The 20,734-nt window shown below is 35.5% G+C and overlaps 1 long non-coding RNA gene across 5 annotated transcripts in view; it reads right to left on the minus strand.

Annotated features, from left to right (window-relative positions):
• The window catches only part of LOC112653026 (uncharacterized), an 87,048-nt gene that overhangs the window by 13,733 nt on the left and 52,581 nt on the right, over positions 1-20,734 (minus strand). For all 5 annotated transcript variants that reach the window (XR_004818451.2, XR_003131876.3, XR_004818455.2 and 2 more), the window contains 4 exons: positions 15,800-15,916; positions 13,007-13,103; positions 6,988-7,149; positions 723-935 (listed from right to left, as the gene is read on the minus strand). This is a non-coding gene — a long non-coding RNA (uncharacterized LOC112653026). The remainder of the gene's footprint in view (positions 1-722; positions 936-6,987; positions 7,150-13,006; positions 13,104-15,799; positions 15,917-20,734) is intronic.

Genomic DNA, 20,734 nt, shown 5'->3' on the forward strand with positions numbered 1-20,734 from the left:
GACATTAGGAAGGTCTGTTGATTGTTCTTGGGAAACCTAGTCCATTCTTTGAAGAAACAAACTCAATGTTACCTTTCTATCCATTGTGGCATTCTCTTAATATATGAAGAACAGCAACACTGAAAATGCGAATGGTTGAAGGCTTTAGAAAATGGAACATTTTTAAGTGCCAAGCATGATCACAAGGCATTTAGGGCATTTAAATTTCCATCCAACACAATTCACTTAATACTACATAGTCAATGCCACATGAATTACCCTTCAGTTCTTTCTCTTATAAGGCCTATCTCAATTAGGTCATTTTCCCCCAGCTTTGAACTTTTAAGGCAAATGAGAAAGATAAAATCTGTGGGTTACTTTTGTAACAAGTTATGTTCTTTCTCAATGAATTTTCCATGACATCTGTTTAGGAAAATCTCAGAATATACCAAAATGAGATAATGATGGGGTTTTATATTTATCAAAGGCTGCCTTACCCCCACGCACAAATAAGCTAACTCCCCATTGCACGGAAGGACACTTTTGCATGCCCAGAGGCACAGTCAGTGAAAGGGGGAAACTAAGAAAGGGAAGTTGGTTCTGGTGAAAGAGACCTCTCTGCATCCTCCCCCCAAAGCTGGATCCATCTGAACTTGGCATTTCTGACATTGCCATCAATATGGATAGCCATTGCTCTTCTTTGAATAGACAAGTCCCCCCCCCACTTTGCTCATGATATTTACTTGCTTTATTTGTTCTGCTCCCAGGTTGGGCTTGAAAATAAATTCTAGTAAACTTCTTGATGAGCAGGTATTTTCAGAGGGAGACTCATGATTCAGAAAGATGAGACTTTTCTCTTGACCCTTTTGTGCTTGTCCCAAGTAGGAGCTGATTCAGGCAGAGCTCATCTCCATCAGTGAGAATGTGCTGAGAACCTTTTAAGTCAAGACTGCACCCTGGGGGAAAAAAAAAATACTTGTGATCAGATGTGTGCTTTTTTCCCTTGATGTTTTAAAATGTTACTTGATTTATTATTGTGATAATTAAGAGGGATAAAACCCAATTCTACTTTGTGGAATAGCAGGAAATTATTTGATCTTCATTTTAGCTGTAAGTTCTCTAGAAATGCAGATTTCTAGTTGTGGCCACTGGTCATATTTTGAGATATTTATGTATGCATTTTTCTCACCTCTGTTAAAGAAGAGATTATATTTAAGATTAATTTCAGGCTATATTTTTGTCCAATGCCCCTTGAGAATAGATTGCATTTTTTCCCTCTCAACTTCTCCACAGTTTCAGTGAAGGTATTCCTTGGTGCTGTCTTGTGTTTATTTCTGTAATCCTCCCAATATTCTCTCATTCGCTCCTTCACCATTAATATTATCCTTCTAGTAATGCCCAACACTTACCTAAATCTATGCCTCAAACTGACATTTTACTTTTATTTTTTTTATTTTTTGTTTTTTTTGACATTTTACTTTTAATTCCATCTTGGATTTCTACTTGCCTATTGGACCTAAAGATCTGTGTCTTGAAACCACTGCTTCATTCTGATTCCCTTCTTCCTGTTTGGGATGCCCCATCATTCCAGAAACTCAGAAAGCCAACCTCTTGTCTTTTGAACCTCTCTCAACATCTAACTCAGGAAATGCCTTTGTGCTATATGGATTCCCCCACCCTCCCCATGCACAATGTATTTTACTCCTTTCCTTTCTGAGCACTTAATATCATCGAGTGCTATTTCACACACTTGGGCATCAAGAGCCTCCCTTAAGTAAGCTCTCGTCAGTCCATCCACATCCCAGACATCCCAATGACTACTAGATTAACTTGTCTAAAATTCTACTTTAACAGACTATTTTCCTATCCGAAATACCAAGTGGCTCAATGTGAATATCCATATGCTACTCATTTCAGGAAAGTCCAATGCCCTAGGACCTTTTCTCATGGCTCAAAGCAGATGGACCTGTGTTTTTTTCTTTTCTTTCTTTTTTTTTTTTTTTCAACTGAAATATAGTTGAAACACAACATTACATTTGTTTTAGGGGTCCAAGTTATTCAACAACTCTATACCTTATGCTGTGCTCACCACAAACATGGCTACTATCCATCATTGTACAACATTATTAGAGTACCACGGAGTATATTTCCTAAGCTGTACCTTTTATTCCAAACTTGTATTTTATCAAGACCTGTATTTGTATCCTTTCATTTCCTTATATATACCCTACACATCTACTAAATGTTTGCTTTCAACCCCCCAGAATGGCTTATCTTTGGATACCACACCTTAATCCGTATTCTCTCCATCATGAATTGCTGTTCAATATATTTACCAATTGAAATCTAATCCTTCTCTTTTGAATTCATTCTCAACTTTAGTGAACATCAGGGTAAATTAAAATCATGATTTTAAAAATTATACTTCCTTGTTCAATCCCAGAATTTTGATTGAATAGATCTATAATAGAACCCAGGAATCTATATTTTTAACAAGTTCATCCAACTTATTCTCATACAAATGATCTTGGGATCAAAAAACTCTGAGAAACATTATAAGGCCCTGAAAAAAAAAACAGAATACGTAAAAACTTCCCACTTGTTGAAAATATTTTACTTTTATTGGAATATGTTAAGCATTTATTCTATCTGTGGAGGAGTCGATCTTCCGTCACACAGCAGCTTCAGTTAGCATCCTGATGTCATCACTACTTAGTTATGTCACCTTGGGAAAATCACTTAATGCCTCAGATACCCCTTTCTAATATGCAGAATGAGTCAAATAATAGCATCTACCTAATAACATTGCTTTGACATAAGAGAAGCAGTATGCCCAGGTTGTGGCACAGAGCAAATAATTACATATTACCTAGTATTATATTTCTTATTATGGTTCCTAGATCGCAATGATTTTTATGGCTTTAGATTCTGGTCTGTACTTCCCTTTTTACCCATTGTTAAGCCTCAGGGTTTTTTGTGAATATGGCCTTTCTCTTTAATAGAGTATAAGTCCCTCAAACAAAACAAGCTCAGTAACTAAGTTACTTTATTTTGCTTATATTACACACTTAACTTTGAATAGAGCAAATGTTCAACAAATATTCTACATGGATTAATTCAGAAATTTTGTGAAAATGAGCTATGAGATGGAAGTATATTTTGAGCAAGTTAAAATACAAGTACACATTAGAGAATTTTAAAACTGTATGGGTCACAGCTCCTATGATGGTGACACAGTTTTCCACTGTCAGTGGGTGGCAGAGCTGGGATTGAAACACAAGTCTCTAGACCCTTCCAGAACCTCTACCACAACTGCTAGCAGTGTTTTCCAACCAAGAGTTCAAAAGTCAGATTAAAAAGTTTGTAAAGTCCTCTGAAGACATTCACACAGAGAATAGAATATGCACATTTACTCTTCTGGGTAACTAACTGAGTTCCAGTAGAAGTAGTAGACACATAGATTCCTTATAAACTGCCTTTATGGAAAAGTATATAAAGCCAAGTATACAGAGTATAGCTTAAAACAAAGGGTGTCTATGAAGAGCACCAGAGCCAGGTCCTTACTCCTTTAAAACTCAGACTGCTTCCTCAATAGAGTAGCAGATTTTTTGGTCTTCACATGCTGTGCCCTACTTTTCTAGTAGTACAGGAAGTAGACTAAGAAAAAGAAACTCTGTGGGGCCCATGAGCTGGCAAACAAACAAACAAAATGACTCTATGTCTAGAAATGGGTTTCAAACTCTAAAGTCCTTGGTCCATCCAGGATATCTTGTGTCTGTAATGTCAAAACTAATATGAGAAAAGAATGTAGACAAAGCCCAGAAGTCTGGCAGCTGCTTATTTCCTATTTGAAGCTATGATAATTCCTATCTGCATGATTAAAACAAATGTTTGAGAACTCTCAGTGATATCTCATTGATCAGACACCACTAAGCAAATATTGACACCAGAAATGATGAAATAGTCCCATGATCTAGCCATAACAAGCCTCCAAAATTATTGATTCAATTCCACAGCATTTCCCAATTTTCATCCACAATGTAATATTGGATATCCAGCCAAAGTTCCTTTTAATTATCTTTAGAAAATCAAACACTTTATACTTCCTTGAGTGTTTATCCCACAATCTCACAATCTCTTGAACTTAGATTTTCCTTGTAGAGTGCCTACTTTTTTTAAATTATAGCTTTATCCAATATTCATACTTATTTTACTTTCTTCTACCATGTTATATTATTCTCATTTAATATTATAATCTTTGTTTCTGCATTGTTGCTTTTTCCACCAAAGACAGACGTGGATCATGACATCATGAAACATAGCAATCAGCACTGAGATTCTATTGCAAAGATACATAGCTTGCAAAAATTTTCCCAGCTATATATACCTGTTTCCTCAAAAAGGGTAAGAGAGAAAGGAGGGAGTCAACTCCCTATCTCTTATGTAACAGCCAATATTTATCATGTCAGGCCACTGGGAAGATTTTTCAGCAAATATGGATCATCATCTTGACAGTCCTTACTGGGGGAACTCTAGAAGGCAGAAGAAGCCCCTCAAGAAACACTGAATTATCAAATGGGGGAAAAGGCTGCATTCACTGGCAAAGAGTCATTTTTTTTCTCATTCTTTCCACAATACTTTTTGATTACCCCTTATGCACAAACCCCTGTGTTCATGAAACTTAAATTCTTTGGGTGATACATCTGCCAGAGTCCCGGAGAGAAAAAATGTCACACTCAATTTATAGTAATTTGAGAAGGAATTATTAGCAAAGTTGTAGGGAAGGTTCATAGAAAAAACACACACACAGAAAGAGGGTAGTGCCCAGAGCTAGTAATATCCAAATTGTTATTATCTATGCCTAAATGGACGAGAGATGGGACAAATTACTGAATTTTGGTAGGAGCATCCTGCATAAGGACTGCCAGAAGAGGATGATGTTGAGGGGTAGAGGGAGGAGGGGCACATGCAGTTGAGACAGATCCCATAGAGAGGACACTCAGGGATAAAGAAAATGACCACAGTACTCTTGCTGTGGGCTCCCATTGGCTGAACACAAATGGAGCTCAGAGGACTTGATAGAATTTATACGGGCCAGCTTCCCAGGGCACAGAGCAACATGGAGAAGGGTGGAGAGTGTTTGCAGAAGGCGGCCATAAGATAAGTGGCCCAAGAGGCAACACTCACTGTGCTTCTCCACTCTCATTGAACAAAAACCTCATCTTGTTTTAAGTAGTAGAGTAAGTCCAGATACCCAGTTTGGACTTATGAATAGAATATTCTGCATATTTTGCACTCTGCTGGGATGGGGCATATTCTCCTTTTGTATGATGTGCTAGTTTCCATGGTAGGATCTGCCAAAAAAAGGGAGGGGGTAGGGGAGAACAATGCCTAAAATCTGGATCCTATGAACCAAAGAAATGTTCTGATGTGTATAATTAACCTTTAGAAACCTAAAAATGAAGAGTTTGGTGGACAGAGTCTAGGCAGTCTCATGACCCTGGCATTTAGGTGTTCATGCCTTTGTAAAATCTGCTTCCCTTAAGTACTGGCAAGAACTATGACTTGCTTCTAACCACAGAAAATGCAGAACGTGGCTGGGCTGTCACTCCTGTGATTATGTCAATTATATGACAAAGGTGGTGATGTCATTGCCATGATTACATTATATAAAACTAACTTGCTGTTTTACTGTTGCTAAAGACTTTCTCACTTGCTGGTTTTGGAAGAGGAGTTCTGTGAAAGAGCCACGTGGCAAGAACTGTGGCAATCTCTTGGAGCTAAGAGCAGCCTCTGGCAAATAGCTAGTGAGCAGCAAAGGACCTCAGTCCTCCAACCATGAAGAGATGAATTCTGTCAACAATCTGAGTGGCTTTGATAGTGGACCCATCCCTAGTCAAGCCTCCAGATGAGAACTCAGCTCTGGCTGACACCTTGATTGTAGCTTTTCAGAGAACCCAGCTAAGTAAGCTATGTCCAGACTCCTGAACCACAGAACCTTGTAAGATAATAAATGTGTGTTGTTTTAAGTCACAAGAATTGTGGTCATTTGTAATGCATTGATAGAAAACGAATATAAATATGTATTTTATTTTTCCATATTGTATTATTTATTAGTTCCTTATAATAACTCTCCCAAATTCCCTACAACTTAGGCCTTGTGACTCATTCATTATTTTAATCAATCAATGTAGGCTTTATCATTCATAAGCTGTTCTTGTAAGCATCAAATCAAGTGTTCATTGAGATAGGCTGATGTTATTGGTCTTAGATAAGAGACAAGGAAACAGAGTCTGTAAGGTATGAATTGACTTACCCAAGGTTAACCAACTACTAAATGGCAAATTTTGGTTTTGGTGCCAGGACCTTGACTATAAATCTCAGACCATCCTACTCTACACTTCATCTTCCTTATTTTTGTCTTAGATAATTAAAGCATAGTCCAAATGGACCATACTTGCTATCTTTATAAGGGCCAGTTATATTAATTCTGTTCCCTATGATGGCAAAATGTCTTCCCTTTACCTCAAAAATGCATGTGTTACTGGCCCAGGAGTAAAAATGTATGCCAGCAGGGATAAGCGCATGGAAAATTCAAAGGCCTCCTTCTGCTAATCATGGCTCAGTAGCAGCATCCTTATCTAAGATCAGGTTTTATTTATTTATTTATTTTTCTAATACTCTGGTTTCTCTTCAGATCATATAAATCTTTCGCCTTTTACTAAGATCAGGTTTTAAACTGCAGATAGGAGTGTTATTATCATCAGCAGCAAAGACATAAGGCCAACATTTAAAAATATGTATTACAATGCCTACCCAGGCTTATTTTTTTTTAAATAGCTGAAAATAAAAGGGTTTTGGCAAAACACTTTATAAGAAGGTTCCAACTCTAAACCTTAGTAGTAACCAAAACAGATGGCAATATTAACAAATAGATTTAAAAAAAAAAAAAAAAGCTTTTCTCTGGAGAGAAATATTTGGAAGTGAGGCAAAGGACTTAGAATTTACCTCTTTGTGAATGGCTAATGGTGGAATTCTATCTGTGAGGTCTGTTGCTGGTTTGATCCAAAGGCCAACAAATGGGGCACAAGGCAATCTCTTTTGAAATGGAGCAGAGCATTTTCTACAGTGGGGATCAAAGGCACGAGTACAAGTCATCAAAGTGGGCACCTGTAATAATATAAATGAGTGATTAAAGTGGTCCCACCCTTGTGTTTCACATTAGTCCCTTTGAATAGTGGTCATTAACATTTCCCGCACATTTATCTCTTTACTTAAACCTATTCGTATCACTGAAGCTGTGGGAGATTAAGAATAATTTTATAACAAATAAAGGATTGTTTAATGTTTGCCAAACATTTAATAAGCTTCTAGAAAATATCCTGTGTTAGTTCAGCTCAGAATTTGGCCCAAGATGAGAGGGTTTTGTATGATTGTTGGTTGCTTATTTTTCTGAACCTACATTTTAAATGACAGCAGGTTTGGAAATAAATGTGATTCAACCTTGGAATGCTCTTGCTATGTGTCTGCGTGTCTTTTATCAGGGCCCTTGATTAGAAGGAGAAGAGAAGTGAGTCTTTTTTGTTCCATTTCTCCCTGTTATTATATTCATTATGAATCTTTCCCTTTCTTTCCGCCAATTAGGACCTGTCCCAAGATGGCGGGACCTCCAGAGTACTAGAGCTGCCTCACATGCGTGACTCTTTCCAGAAATCACTTGGCTTGAAATTCAATCCCCCCCTACTTTTTTTTTTTTATAAGGAAACAGTTCCACTGAATTCCAAAGCATTTATATTCAGAGTTTGTATGACTTAGGGATTTATTATCAACAGAAAATGAGAAAGGTCCCATTTTCACCCTTAAACAAACAGCCTCACTGGGTACCAAAATATTTGAAATGATTAGCCATTGCTTCTTGTCCAACAGGGAAGCTTCTTACAACAGTGTCAGTTCTGTAGGATAAAGCAGCTGGTATGGACTTGGAGTCTAATCCTAAATACCAGTTACTAGTTCTATGGGTTTCAATATATCGAATAACCTCTGCAGGTCTATTTTCCTAATTTGTAATAGAGGTATACTAATCATGGCTTCTTGAGGCCAAGAAAAGAGTTGGAAAAATAGTATCCAAAGCTTTCCTTACCTCCCCTTACCCCATCCAGAACATAGGGAGTTATTTAACTATTATTTAGCTATTATTTCAGAACTAAAAACTTCGTGCTTTCTTCTGATTGCTTTTTTAATTGCTCCATCAACTCTCTTTGGTTTGCTTTTATTATTAAAATAGCTCCATGCTAAACCTGTGGGGGTCTACATAGTCAAAGGAGCTGTAAAGAGCTGGAGAAGTACCAGCTTATTCTGGTCACTTATTTGCTTTGAAATGTAGGTATATTTTTATTGGTTTCCCCACATTTACCTTCAAAATAATTTTGAGGGTTGCTATCAGAGTAGAGCGGCAAGTTGATAGCAACTCTGTGCATTCTTTCTTTTAAGATTTTTATTTTTAAGTAATCTCTACTCCCACCTTGGGACTCAAACTCACAATCCAAGAGTCAAGAGTCACACACTCTTCTGACTGAGCCAGCCAAACGCCCCTAATTTTGCTCATTCTTGAAGAGTGTTTTTATGAAGCATTTGGTACATAAAGCATTCAGTGCATTTTTGTTCATGAAATGAATAAATATCCTAAATGGTCACATTTAATTAATAACCATGGTATCCAGTACATTAAACCATTACATCTTTTATTAAAAATATTTTACAATTAATAATGTAATTTAAATTAAATGCCTAGTTTTATTTTTTATTATTCAAAGGTCAACAAGTTAGCCATATCATGACATTTTTGCTGTCATCATTACAATTTAGGGAGAAGTGACATCTCTATAATATTGTTTATTCTAATGAATGAATCTGTTATACTTTTCTATTCATTTTATCTTTTTTATTATCTTTTAATAAATTTTTATATTTTGCTCTTAGACATTATTTTGTTTATTCTTGGGAACTTTATACTTTTTTAAATCATAAGATAATCTTTGTTAAATAGACTTTTGATTTTGGAATACTTTTAGATTTACAGAAAAGTTGCAATGATAGTACAGAGAGTTCTTATGAGAACCCCTCATAGTTTCAGTGCCCATAAAGTTATCATCTTACATTACTCTGGTATATTTGTCAGAACTAAGAAATCAACGTTGGAACATTATTATTAACTAAACTCCAAACTTTATTCAGATTTCAGCACTTGTTTGTTTTTTCTATTAATGTCCTTATTCTGTTCCAGGATCTCACTCAGGATAACACATTGCATTTAGTTGTCATATCTCCTTACTCTCCTCTGGTCTATGACAGTTTCTCAGCTTTTCCTCATCTTTTTATGACCTTGATAGTTTTGAGGAGTATCGGTCAAGTATTTTGTAGAATGCTCTAGAGTTTAGGTTTACCCAATGTTTCTTTTCATAACTGGACCTGGGCTATGAGGTTTAGAAAGAATACCACAAAGATAAAAAGTACTCTTATCATCATATAATATCATTGGGTCCAAGAATTCCACATGACATCACCATAATGTTAACCCTGATCATTTGGCCAAAGAAGTGTAAAGTTAATATTTTTCTCTCTCACTCTCTGTTCTTTGGAAATGAATCTGTAAGATTCACCTCCTGGAAGGGAGAGTATCTACATGTGATGTTTGGAATTATTTTATGGGGAAAATTTTGTCTTTTTTCCATTTATTTATTTCCATCATTGATTTATATCAGTATGGATCCATGTACATTTATTTTATACTCAACACTACATTGCATATTTTGTGGCTCAACTCATTCCAACTTTGGCCATTAACTATATAATAATTGGGTTTTTTAAAGTTGTTTTAATAGATGTGTAGTCAGGGATCCCTGGGTGGCGCAGCGGTTTGGCGCCTGCCTTTGGCCGGGGGCGTGATCCTGGAGACCCGGGATCGAATCTCACGTCGGGCTCCCTGCATGGAGCCTGCTTCTCCCTCTGCCTGTGTCTCTGCTTCTCTGTCTCTCTCTGTGTGACTATCATGAACAAATAAATAAAATAGTTAAAAAAATAGATGTGTAGTCATATTTCATCGAGATTTAATTTACACTTTGCTAATAACAATGATGACAAACATCCCTTCATGTGTTTATAAGCTGCAATATTTCCTTTTCAATAAAATTTCTGTTCATTTTATTTGCACATTTTCTAAGTGAACTTGTTTTGTTTTGTTTTCAATGTTGGGGTTTGAGAGTTTCTTTTCTATATTCTAAGTTCAAGTCCTATACTGGATATTGAGTTTTTTCTTAATATTTTTTTGAGAGAAAGAGAGAGAGAGAGAGAGAGAGAGAGAGAAGGGGAGGGGCAGAGAGAGAGGGAGAGAGAGTATCCTAAACAAGATCCACACTCAGCAGCACAGAGCCAGACACTGGGCTTGATCTTATAACCCTGAGATCATGACCTGAGCTGAAACCAAGAGTCAGATGCTGCCGACTGAGCCACCCAGGCAGCTCCAGTGTTGGATATTGTTACTTAAAAATATTTTCTCCTAGTCTTTAAATTTTCATCCCCTTAAAATAATCTTTCCCAGAGCAAAAATTTAATTTTGAGGAAATCTAATATAATTTTTTTCTTTTATGGATCATGCTTTTGGTGTCATGCCTCTGAACTCTTTGTTTAGCCCTAGGTTCTATAATTTTTCTATGGTTTATTCTCAAGTTTTTCTAGTTATACATTAAAATCCATTAATTTTTTGTTAATTTTTCTATAAAGTATTAGATTTAGATTAGCATTCATTCATTTGTCTTTCAATGTTTGTTTTAGCACTATTTGTTGAAAAGACTGGCCTTTGATTGAACTGCTTTTGCAACTTTTTCAAAAATCAGTTGGCATATTTGTCTGGTTCTGGGTTCTCTCTTCTGTTCCACTGACCTATATGTCTATGCCTCCCTCAATATCACATTCTCTTCTTGTTGTAAACAGACCAGAAATCTTAACTTTGGGTAGAATGATCCCTCCCAGTTTATTCTTTTTCAAAATTATTTTTAGCTATTCTTGGGCCCATGCTTTGCCATATAAATTTTAGAGTGAGCTTCTCCATATTTGCAGAAAATATTACTGGAGTTTTGATATGAATTGCATTTACCATAGAGATCAGATTGGGGAGAATTGGTATTTTGACTATATTGAGTCCTTTCCTTGGCTTGGTTGTCTCACCATTTACTTAGATGTCCTTTGATTTATATCAGTGTTTTTATCATTTTCAGCATGCATTTGACATTTCCAGTGATTTATAGTTTTCAGGTTATATTTCTAGATTTTTTTGAAAATTCCTCTTTTTGAGTAATTATAAATAGCTATGTATTTTAATTTGGGTTTTCATATATTCGTTGCAAATATATAGAAATACGGTTGCTTTTTGTGAGATTTTATATCCTATGATTTTGCTAAACCCATTATTAGTTTGGGATTGTTTTTGTTTTGCAGGTCCTTTGGCATTTTCTATGAATACAATCTCATACTTTGAAAATAGGAACAATTTTAATTTTTTCTCTCCAATCTATAATGCCCCCCCCCCATTTTTTCTTGTCTTATTGCACTGGATAGAACTTCCAGTATAACATTCTGTTAAATAAGAATGGTTGGAGCAAACATTCTTGCCTTGTTCCTGATCTTAGGAAAACTCATTCAGCTTTTCACTGTTAAGTATGATGCTATATCTTTGGTTTTGTACATGCTTTTTAGCAAATTGAGGTTATTCTCCCTCTATTTCTTGTTTCTGGAGAATATATGTATACTCTCTTATAATCTACCAATGAATATGATCATGTAATTTTTCTTCTTTAGCGATTGATAGAGATCAAATATATGAAAAATTTAACACTCATTTGTTATATATGTATATTATATATACTCTCCCAAAACAAGAAATAGAGGGGAATATCCTCATAAAAGGAATAATTATGTCTAAATCTAACATATATATATATATATATATATATATCCTATGATTTACAAACTACTGAAAATGTTAAGTGTATGTGAAAAATAATAAAATACTGGTAAAAGAAAAGAACATCTAAATAAATGGAGAGACAACTATGTCAACAGGAAGACTCAACCCAATAAAAATCCAATTCTCCCCAATTTGATCTATAGGGTTAATGCTCCGATTTAAAAATATTTAACTGCATAGTATAACTGGAATAAACCCCACTTGAGTATGGTGCATAATTCTTTTTATATATTGCTGGATTCAGGTTGCTAAATTATTTAAAGGAATTTTAGGTCTAAGTTCACATGAGATACTGTTTTGTTTTGTTTTGTTTTTTCCTTTTCCACCTGCACTGTCTAGCTGTGATATCAAGGTAATTTGGGCCTCATTAAAGGAATGAGAAAGTACTTCTTCATCTTTTGTTTTCTGGAAGAGATTTTAAAGAATCGCACTAACTCTTCTTTAATTGTTTGAGAGAACTCTAAATATTGGAGTGACCTGTATCTCAGTCATAAAACTTTGATTCATAAAAATACAGGATCAGAAACATTGAGAAAAAGTACAGTTACTTTATTCAATGGTTAGTTTCAGTTTATTAAACTGTTCATTCATGCGGTCTAAAGAGAATTTCAATAAAGAGATAAAATTCAGGGACAACTGCTTCAACAAGTAAATTCTCTTGAATTCAGAAAACCCAAATAATTAATCTGTGTGCCAAATTCCATGTTCACATATTTTCTATTTCAAATGTAGGTTAAATATAACACTTGAGATATTACGAAGAAGAGAACTTGGCCCAGAGAAAGCTGCTACATTAAGTCAACATTCCTTCTTAGATTGAAACTTGGTTCACATTCTGAGTAATGCACCCAGGACAACATAGGTCATTGGGAAATTTCCTAAAATCAGATTTTTTTGCATGATACATTCCCCCAAAGTGAATAATGGTTGGCTTCCAGAGCCAGATTTTTCAAGAATGACTTTTTCTAACACATAATAAAAATGCAACCCCATCTTCTTACTTACCTTGAATACCTTCGTTGCTACATACATGGCTTTATTTTCAATATATTGCTTTCTTGACTACTTCTCTGAGTGAGCTTTCTCATCAAGATCAATATGCCTGTAGCATGAAAGGAAGAAAACAAGGCATTGAGAGAAGATGGAAAACCTGTCCCAGTGAGATACTTGTTGGCTGGCTCTTGGAGACAGCTATACATAAGGTTGTACTACCAGCAAATATATTGAAAAGTAGTGATAAGAGTATACATGAAACAAGCCCAGCAATAATGTTCCCCAACTAAGATCTGAGATCTCCTGGGTGATAGGTAGAAAGCAAAAATGATTTCTGTCAATAATGAACAGGCAGCCCACATATTAAAATCAGTTTTCAAAGTAGACACATGTCTTACATATTGCAAGAATTATAAGGCAGGGAAGAAAACTATTTTTAAGTTAATCCTCAGTTTCTTTAAGGAAACCAAAGAGCTTAGAGAATTATATCTGAAAGACATACTATATATTCATCTACATTAAATATATAGATAGATAAATACTGAAAGAATATAGTTTATATAATAGTATATAGTTTAATCTATATCTAGATGGATAGATAGGTAGATAGATAGATTATCTAAGATAGTATCTTAAGCCTTGGAAGTATTAATATCTTTCTCTTTGGTTTAGTATTAGTTTAGGGTTTTTGTTTTATTTTTTTCCAAGATTTATAGCAATGGTTCTCAACCAAGGGCCATTTGCTTCTAGGGGCCACTTGGCAATGTCTGGAGACATTTGTTGTTATATTAGTTGGGGAGGGGTCTACTGACATCTAGTGGGTAAAGGCCAAGGATACTATCAAACATCCCACAGTGCACAGGACATATGCCGCCTCAGTAAAGAATCATCCAAGCCCAGATGTCAATAGAGCGAAGGTTGAGAAAACTTGATTTAGAATAATAAATCTTTCAGGCATACCAATGAACTTTAAAGAAGTCTTAGGTCTATAATTAAGTTTATTTGAAAGGACATATCAGATACTGGCAGCTGACAAAAAGGACATTCTTGCCCACCTCACTTCTTTAACAGACCAGTCAGAACATTGCAGTGTTCCCATTTGCTACATCATAAAAGATATGCTTGTTTATTTCATTTCTGGATGAGTGAGAACGAGAAAGTTGCAAGTTGTCTCAATAATTTCCAGGGGATCTCAGTAACTAGGACCTTTTACCCCAAGTCTGAGAAAAATCAGCAAACATTTCAGGAAATTTCCCTTATTTGGCAAAACTGAAAGGCTACAAACAAACTCACTTTCAAACTGATATTTAAGGGCATTTTATGAGTCATTTGGATGTCTCTCCAAGTCTTGCTGTAGTTACTGTGCTGAAAAGTTGTAAATGTAGTTCCAATAAAATAGACATTATTTTTAATTGTTTCCTCTGAGGCATTATCACATATATGTAAACAGGGGGAAAGCAGTGAGGAAAAATCAGTATTTACAACTCCAAACAGCTTTCATACTGTCATCAGCCTATATCCTAAGGTGTTTCTGCATTGAACGAAAATATATTAGCAGAGAAAGAAGAGAAAAAACTAAAAAGTACCAGATGGTCTTCAAACCTTGGAACAGATCATTTATATCCTTTGTAACTTCATTGCTTCCAGGTATCATTATCCATGGGAATATTGGACCAGAAGATCCAGTCTCCAACTCTGAAAGCCACTTGTTAACCTCACCACATCCAGGACATCCGAACATTGAGGCTACATAAAGAACAGTTCCAGGAACGCATCCAATTTATTTGCTTTTCCAAAATTAAAAATTTGGGTAATACTAAAACAAACAAACAAACAAAAAAACAAAACATGCCAATCTCTATAAATTAGCATGAAAAAAATTGAAAATGGGCTACTTGACACTCAGTATCTGGGAATGTTGAAGGTACTCAACATGGGCCAAATATCCCTGTGTATGATACTCTGCAAATAGTCCTCTGGCTGGGCTGCTTTTTAACAATTCTTTTTAACAATTAGTTCCCCTGATTCAACCTAAGCTTTGGTGCTCCAAAGCTTTATGTCATATTTGAATTTAATTAATAATAATGAGAGCACTCTACTTTGATTGACCCTATACCAATAGAAACCATATGAAGGTTCCATTATCAACCACTACAGTCATAGTAGCAGTATGAGAGGAAGGATTCAACTGTAAAGACAACATAAGAAATTTTACTGCTATAATGGATTGGAAATGGGAGTGATTCAGGGTCCTAAAACTCTAAGACCTGCTCTTAACATCTTTTTTGTTTTCATTTAAAAAACAAACAAAAAAACTGCTAGAAGAAAATGAAATAAACAAATAGAGTAGAGAAATCATTGACTATTTTTGGTGTTGCTACTTATTTTTTTATCTATGTTTCATACCACATCTTACAATATGTGAAAAGCATTTTATAATGATGGGGTTCTTTTCATTCAGATTTCGCAACAGGGTACCAACTCAGATCCTTCCAAGGTTTGGGACAAAATCAGGCTCATCATTAAAGGATAACATTTTTTTTTTTCATGACTGAAACATGATGGAATATGAAAGTGAAGCTTTGTGTTAGAATTTTTCAAAAACTGAAAGATTATATTCACAGTTATTACTATTAACTTATTTCTGTGGGACCGTTCCTATATAATTTGTATCTTGCTTACTGATTTCAAGCCAACTGAGAAGTATCTAGAATAAATTTTGCAAGAATTGTTCATATCAGAGTTAAAAAATCAAATAATTACTTTTTTGCATGAACTCCAAAGATATGTCAACTTGACCCTTACCCCACATGTGACCTGTAACATCACCCTCAAAAATGTGTCTTCCATCTCAAGGTATGGCCGCAAGGAGCAGCAGGTTGAGCGTATGTGAATTGTTCATCCAAAAACATGTTTTCACTCCTGGAAAAATAATCAAAATCATGCATTATGAGCTATTTGGGTACCTGCCATCATCTCTGTGTAAGGAAAATAACACATCAATCTGATATTGAGACTGATGACACTGGTGAAGCCCTTTCCTGCAGGGGCATGCTAACTAGAGAACAGGTCATGATTTGCATTTAGCAACTTAAAAAGAAAAATAAAACATGTTGGGACACACTTTATTGTATCAAAGACATTGGACAGAATTCACCCACTTTTAGATCTGTAATGAGCTAATCAGTAAACATGCTTGTACCAAGCCAATACTATAAAAAATAATAATAATTCAATGACAAAATATACTATCCTAGGAAAAGTAAGAATAGGCAATTCATATAATCAAGGAAAAAGAGCACAGGCACACCAAAGTGCTAAGGTGTCTTTGCTATGCTAAAATCGTATCAGGAGGACGGATGTCCTTCTTTTTCACTCAGTGATAATTTTTATTGTATTTTCCATAATAGACTTTTATTATGCATCTACTATGTTCTAGGCACTTTTGAATAGTTTCTTTCACTAAACTGTTGGATCTTCCCCGCCAGGTAGGCATCCGCTTCATCACACAAATGAGGAAACTAAGGATCTGCCAGGTAAAAGGTAATAGGCTAAGTCTAGGGTTAGAATTGCATGACTATTGCATTTTCCACTATTTCATAGCTACTTTCAGATAGGTTAAAATTTACCTAGTTAAGTTCTTCGTATTCTTCATGGAGGATAATAGTGTCTCTATAGTTATTGAGCTTGTATGCTCTTCCTTTATCCAATCCATGGTATTTATGTTGACACCATGAAAATTTATAAAATATTTTCCCATTTGTGGATATTTTGAGAATTTCAACACCTAAACTTCATTTAATCGTAGATAGGATTATGGCATGTGATTATGAAATATTAAGAAGAAAAAGAATTTCTTTGGGTTTACTTATTATTCTCCTGTAAGACTTTTTTTTTCTCTCCAGAAATCCAAAAACAGAACTTAGTCTTTCTTCATGAGGTCCCCATTACACATCTGGTACTTGTTCTTTACCAAGGAACATCCATTAAGAGTAATAAGAATGGGACTAAATGTCCTTTCTAAAAAGATTCTGGAGACAATATCACTGCTTCCTCAGGTTTATATTTCTAAAGCAATAATATGCCACTTAAAGCAAAATATAGGGAAAAATTTCCAATTTGTTGGCTTCTTAAAATTAAAGAGATATAAAGACAGTCATTAAAACAGAGTCAGGTTCATCACATATATAGCTATAGCTTAAACTTCTAACAAAAACAATTTCTATCATGTTGGATAAGCTAATGTTAATCTCATAAATGTTCTTGATTTAAGTCTAAATAAAAATAAAAGGCTTCTAGAAAAAAAAATCCACCCAGAATTAATAGCTCTCCTAAAACATTTTTAATTTTTTCCGACTAGTCACTTCCAAGAAAAACTATTCAGGATTTCCAAGTAATGAAGAATCAAACTAGGTAAGTTCTTCTCACAGAACTTCAGAAAGACTACCAAAGGGAATAAAAAATGCTCTTAAATTTCAAAGACACAAGTTTTTCTCCACCAACTCTAGCACATTTCATGACCTTGTAACTGAAGTCATGCTAGGAGATGGTCCATTAGAATGAATGATCACAATTGCTTTGCAGTGTCTCTGCTTTTTTTTTTTCTTTTAATATGACAAAGTTAGGCTATATGTCAATAAGAAAGACTAGAATTTTAGCATGACTATTTTTCCATATCTAGACTCTGCTACCTTGACAAGAACAAAGGATCAAGCAGTAAGTGATTTTCCTTCTCATTTATATTCTTTAAAGAATTAAAGACATTGCTTTACAAGAAGAAAGAATGCTCCTCTTTGACTCTCTCATAAGCTCAAATGTTGGGAATAAGAAAGCAATCAGAAATGCTCATCTAAATAGATAATGGAATTCCCTATCTCAAAAACTGTCTTTCACCCTCCTTCACCCACACCTGCAATTGATGTCATTGCCATAACTAACAGAGTATCAGGTAAAGATGAAGCCAGAGGCTTTCCTTCACAACCAGAGAATCAGCACAGTTTCCAGTCCAGTTTCTAGTCTAGCTCCAATTGCCTGGGGTAAAGGCAAAGAGGTAGACAACTGTAGGGTTCAGTGGAGTCACCCCAGATACTACTAAGTCCCTTCTTTCTCTGTTATCTAATGACCTGTTTTCCATTCACTTCCATTAAGTCAAATTTATAGGCTGTCCTTTGACCTTCCAGGGAATTAAAACCATCTCGAATGTAGCCAAAGGATTAAATCCCCCTACTTGTACACATTTCTGGAGTCATATACTTCTCTTTGTTGATACTTCTTGCATGGAAATATTCCCCAAATCACCCCTTAGTCCTTTTGGTCCTGCAGACTCACTGCTCTCTTGCATCTCAGTTGGGACAAGTTGGAAATCTGGCAGTTACTAGCAGAAATTCACAGGGCAGGAAGGAATAAAAGGGTGGCCACATTTCCTGAATGGTTGATTCCGATTTCTCTTCAAGGGAGCTTGAACTGAATTTACATTGATTTATTTAGTTAGATATTCTTATGCAAGTCTCTTGAACTGACAAAGTTGTCATAGGAACATCTGTGACTCAATCTTTTTTGAAACATGAGAGGGCCAAATGAATCCACCCCATGGGAGATACTAAGTGGTATTATGCTATTATAAATTAATAAGAAAGGGTCCCAGGAACTGATAAATGCACACATGGTAGCCAAATTCCAAGATTCAATCTAGGATCATAGAATCTGGATTGAAAACATTTTGCATGGGCTTCAGAGGATATCGTTTCTACGTTCTTATTTCTGTCCCAATTATTAAACTTGTCCCCAGTAGATTCTTCAAAGTGTTATCTAAATTTTGTCAGAAACAAAGGCCGCAGTGATAAGAGTCAAGACCAAATGCTCAGTACCTAAATGCCCACGTACTGACAAAATTTTTTTTCCCAAAGTAGTACTCTTTTTCAAAATAATAGGCTTTATTTTTTATAGTAGTCTTAGACTCTCAGCAAAACTGAAGGCATGGCGAGTGCTCCTATCCCCCCATCCTCACAAAAGCATGGTCTGCCCCACTATCTTATCCCCACCAAAGTGGTGCACTTGTTAAAACCAATGAACCTGCACTGACATAGTCATCACCCAAAGTCCATAGTTTACTTTAGGGTCTACTCATGATGTGTGTATTTTATTGGGTTTGATAAATATAAATACCATTGTAGTATCACATAGAATAGTTTCAGTGCCCTAACTAGTTTGGTTAAATTTACATTGATTTATTTAGTTAGATATTCTTACGCAAGTTTCTTGTTCCTATGTGTTAAACCCTCTACTAGACCCTGAGAATCTTCAAAACAATATTAAAAAAAATCTTATAGCCTTTCCTTTAGTTTTTCTCTCTCTTCTTGTATCTTACTAAATAAAAACAAAAAGAAGAAACCAGGTGGCAATTTCAACATACTAGTTGGAAATATTCTTAGCTAGATCATCCAGAAACTGAGATAATGTGTGTTTGTTGTTTTAGGTTGCTAAGTTTTATAGTAATTTGTTACACAGCAATGCATAACTAACACATATATTAATATCAAGAGTGGGACGTTGCCAAAATACAAACCCAAATTTGGCAATGGCTTTGGAACTAGACAGTGGACTTTGAGAAAAGTGTTAGTGATAGCCGGAGCGCCTTGAAGAAACTGCCAATAGAAGCCTTGTGGTCATTCATAAAGTTTCAGATGATGGCTGGCAGGCAAAGAAGGTGAATGTTATTGAAAACTAGAAGAAGGATCTTTATTATATTATGGCTGAAAGTTTAGTAACACAGTAGCCGAGAGTTATATGTAAAGTAAAAAATGTACCCAATAAGCCAGGTGATTGATGAAGATGTATATTGTATATGCATGTATTTCTTTAAGTAAATAGAGATGATAGAGTAATTGTTGTTGTTCCTTGGTGGAAGGAATCTGTAAGTCTAGGAGGAAGATAAAAGAACAGCTTCTGTGGTATATTTTCTTTTTCTTCAAAATACTTATTTGGCTCACAGTGAGGTGTTCCTCTCTGAGGAACTGTTGCTTCTCCATCTGATTAAACTCTAACATGGATATGTGACTTGCTTTAGCCAATGAACTAGGAGTTCATTGAACTAGAGGCATGAATCACTTCCAGGCAGATGTTTTGAGAGCTAGTATAAGCTTTGCCACTTTTATTTTCCCAATGCTAAAACATCTCAGATAGTTACTCCATCAATCTGGGCCTTGCAATAAAGAGATCCAAAGTCAACCAACGGTGGATGTATATTGTGAGCAAGAAATAAACCTTTGTGGTTATAAGCCACTGTTGTTTGTTATTGCCTTATAAATTGGCTTTGCTTGACTGATACAACATCAGACAAGAGCTAAAGTTGAAAAATAGGAAGACTCTGATCCATGGACCAGGGCACTACAAATAGATGGTATGGCAAACACAGGGGCATGGTGGTATAAGAGGTCATGAGAGGATTGTGAATATCTAAAATGTAATGTGGAAATTGGTTAGGGAAGGGGGGTGAGTAGAAAGGAGATTAGACCGACAGACTCATTTATTCCATCTTAAGAAAATCTGCCCATCTGTCATGCTAGAGAGTCATTGAATTATGAGGGGAGGAGCAATATGCCCAAATTTACCTTAAAATTTTAACAAGGACAGTGTTACAGAAGACAAAGTTATGTTGTGGGACACAGGGAAGGAGGCCATTATTATAAAGAAGATTTGTTGCACATGTAAGCAAAGAAATGGAGAGCAGTGAAGAGATAG

Source organism: Canis lupus, chromosome 9 (genome assembly GCF_003254725.2).
Source record: "Canis lupus dingo isolate Sandy chromosome 9, ASM325472v2, whole genome shotgun sequence".
Taxonomy (NCBI): Eukaryota; Metazoa; Chordata; class Mammalia; order Carnivora; family Canidae; genus Canis; species Canis lupus.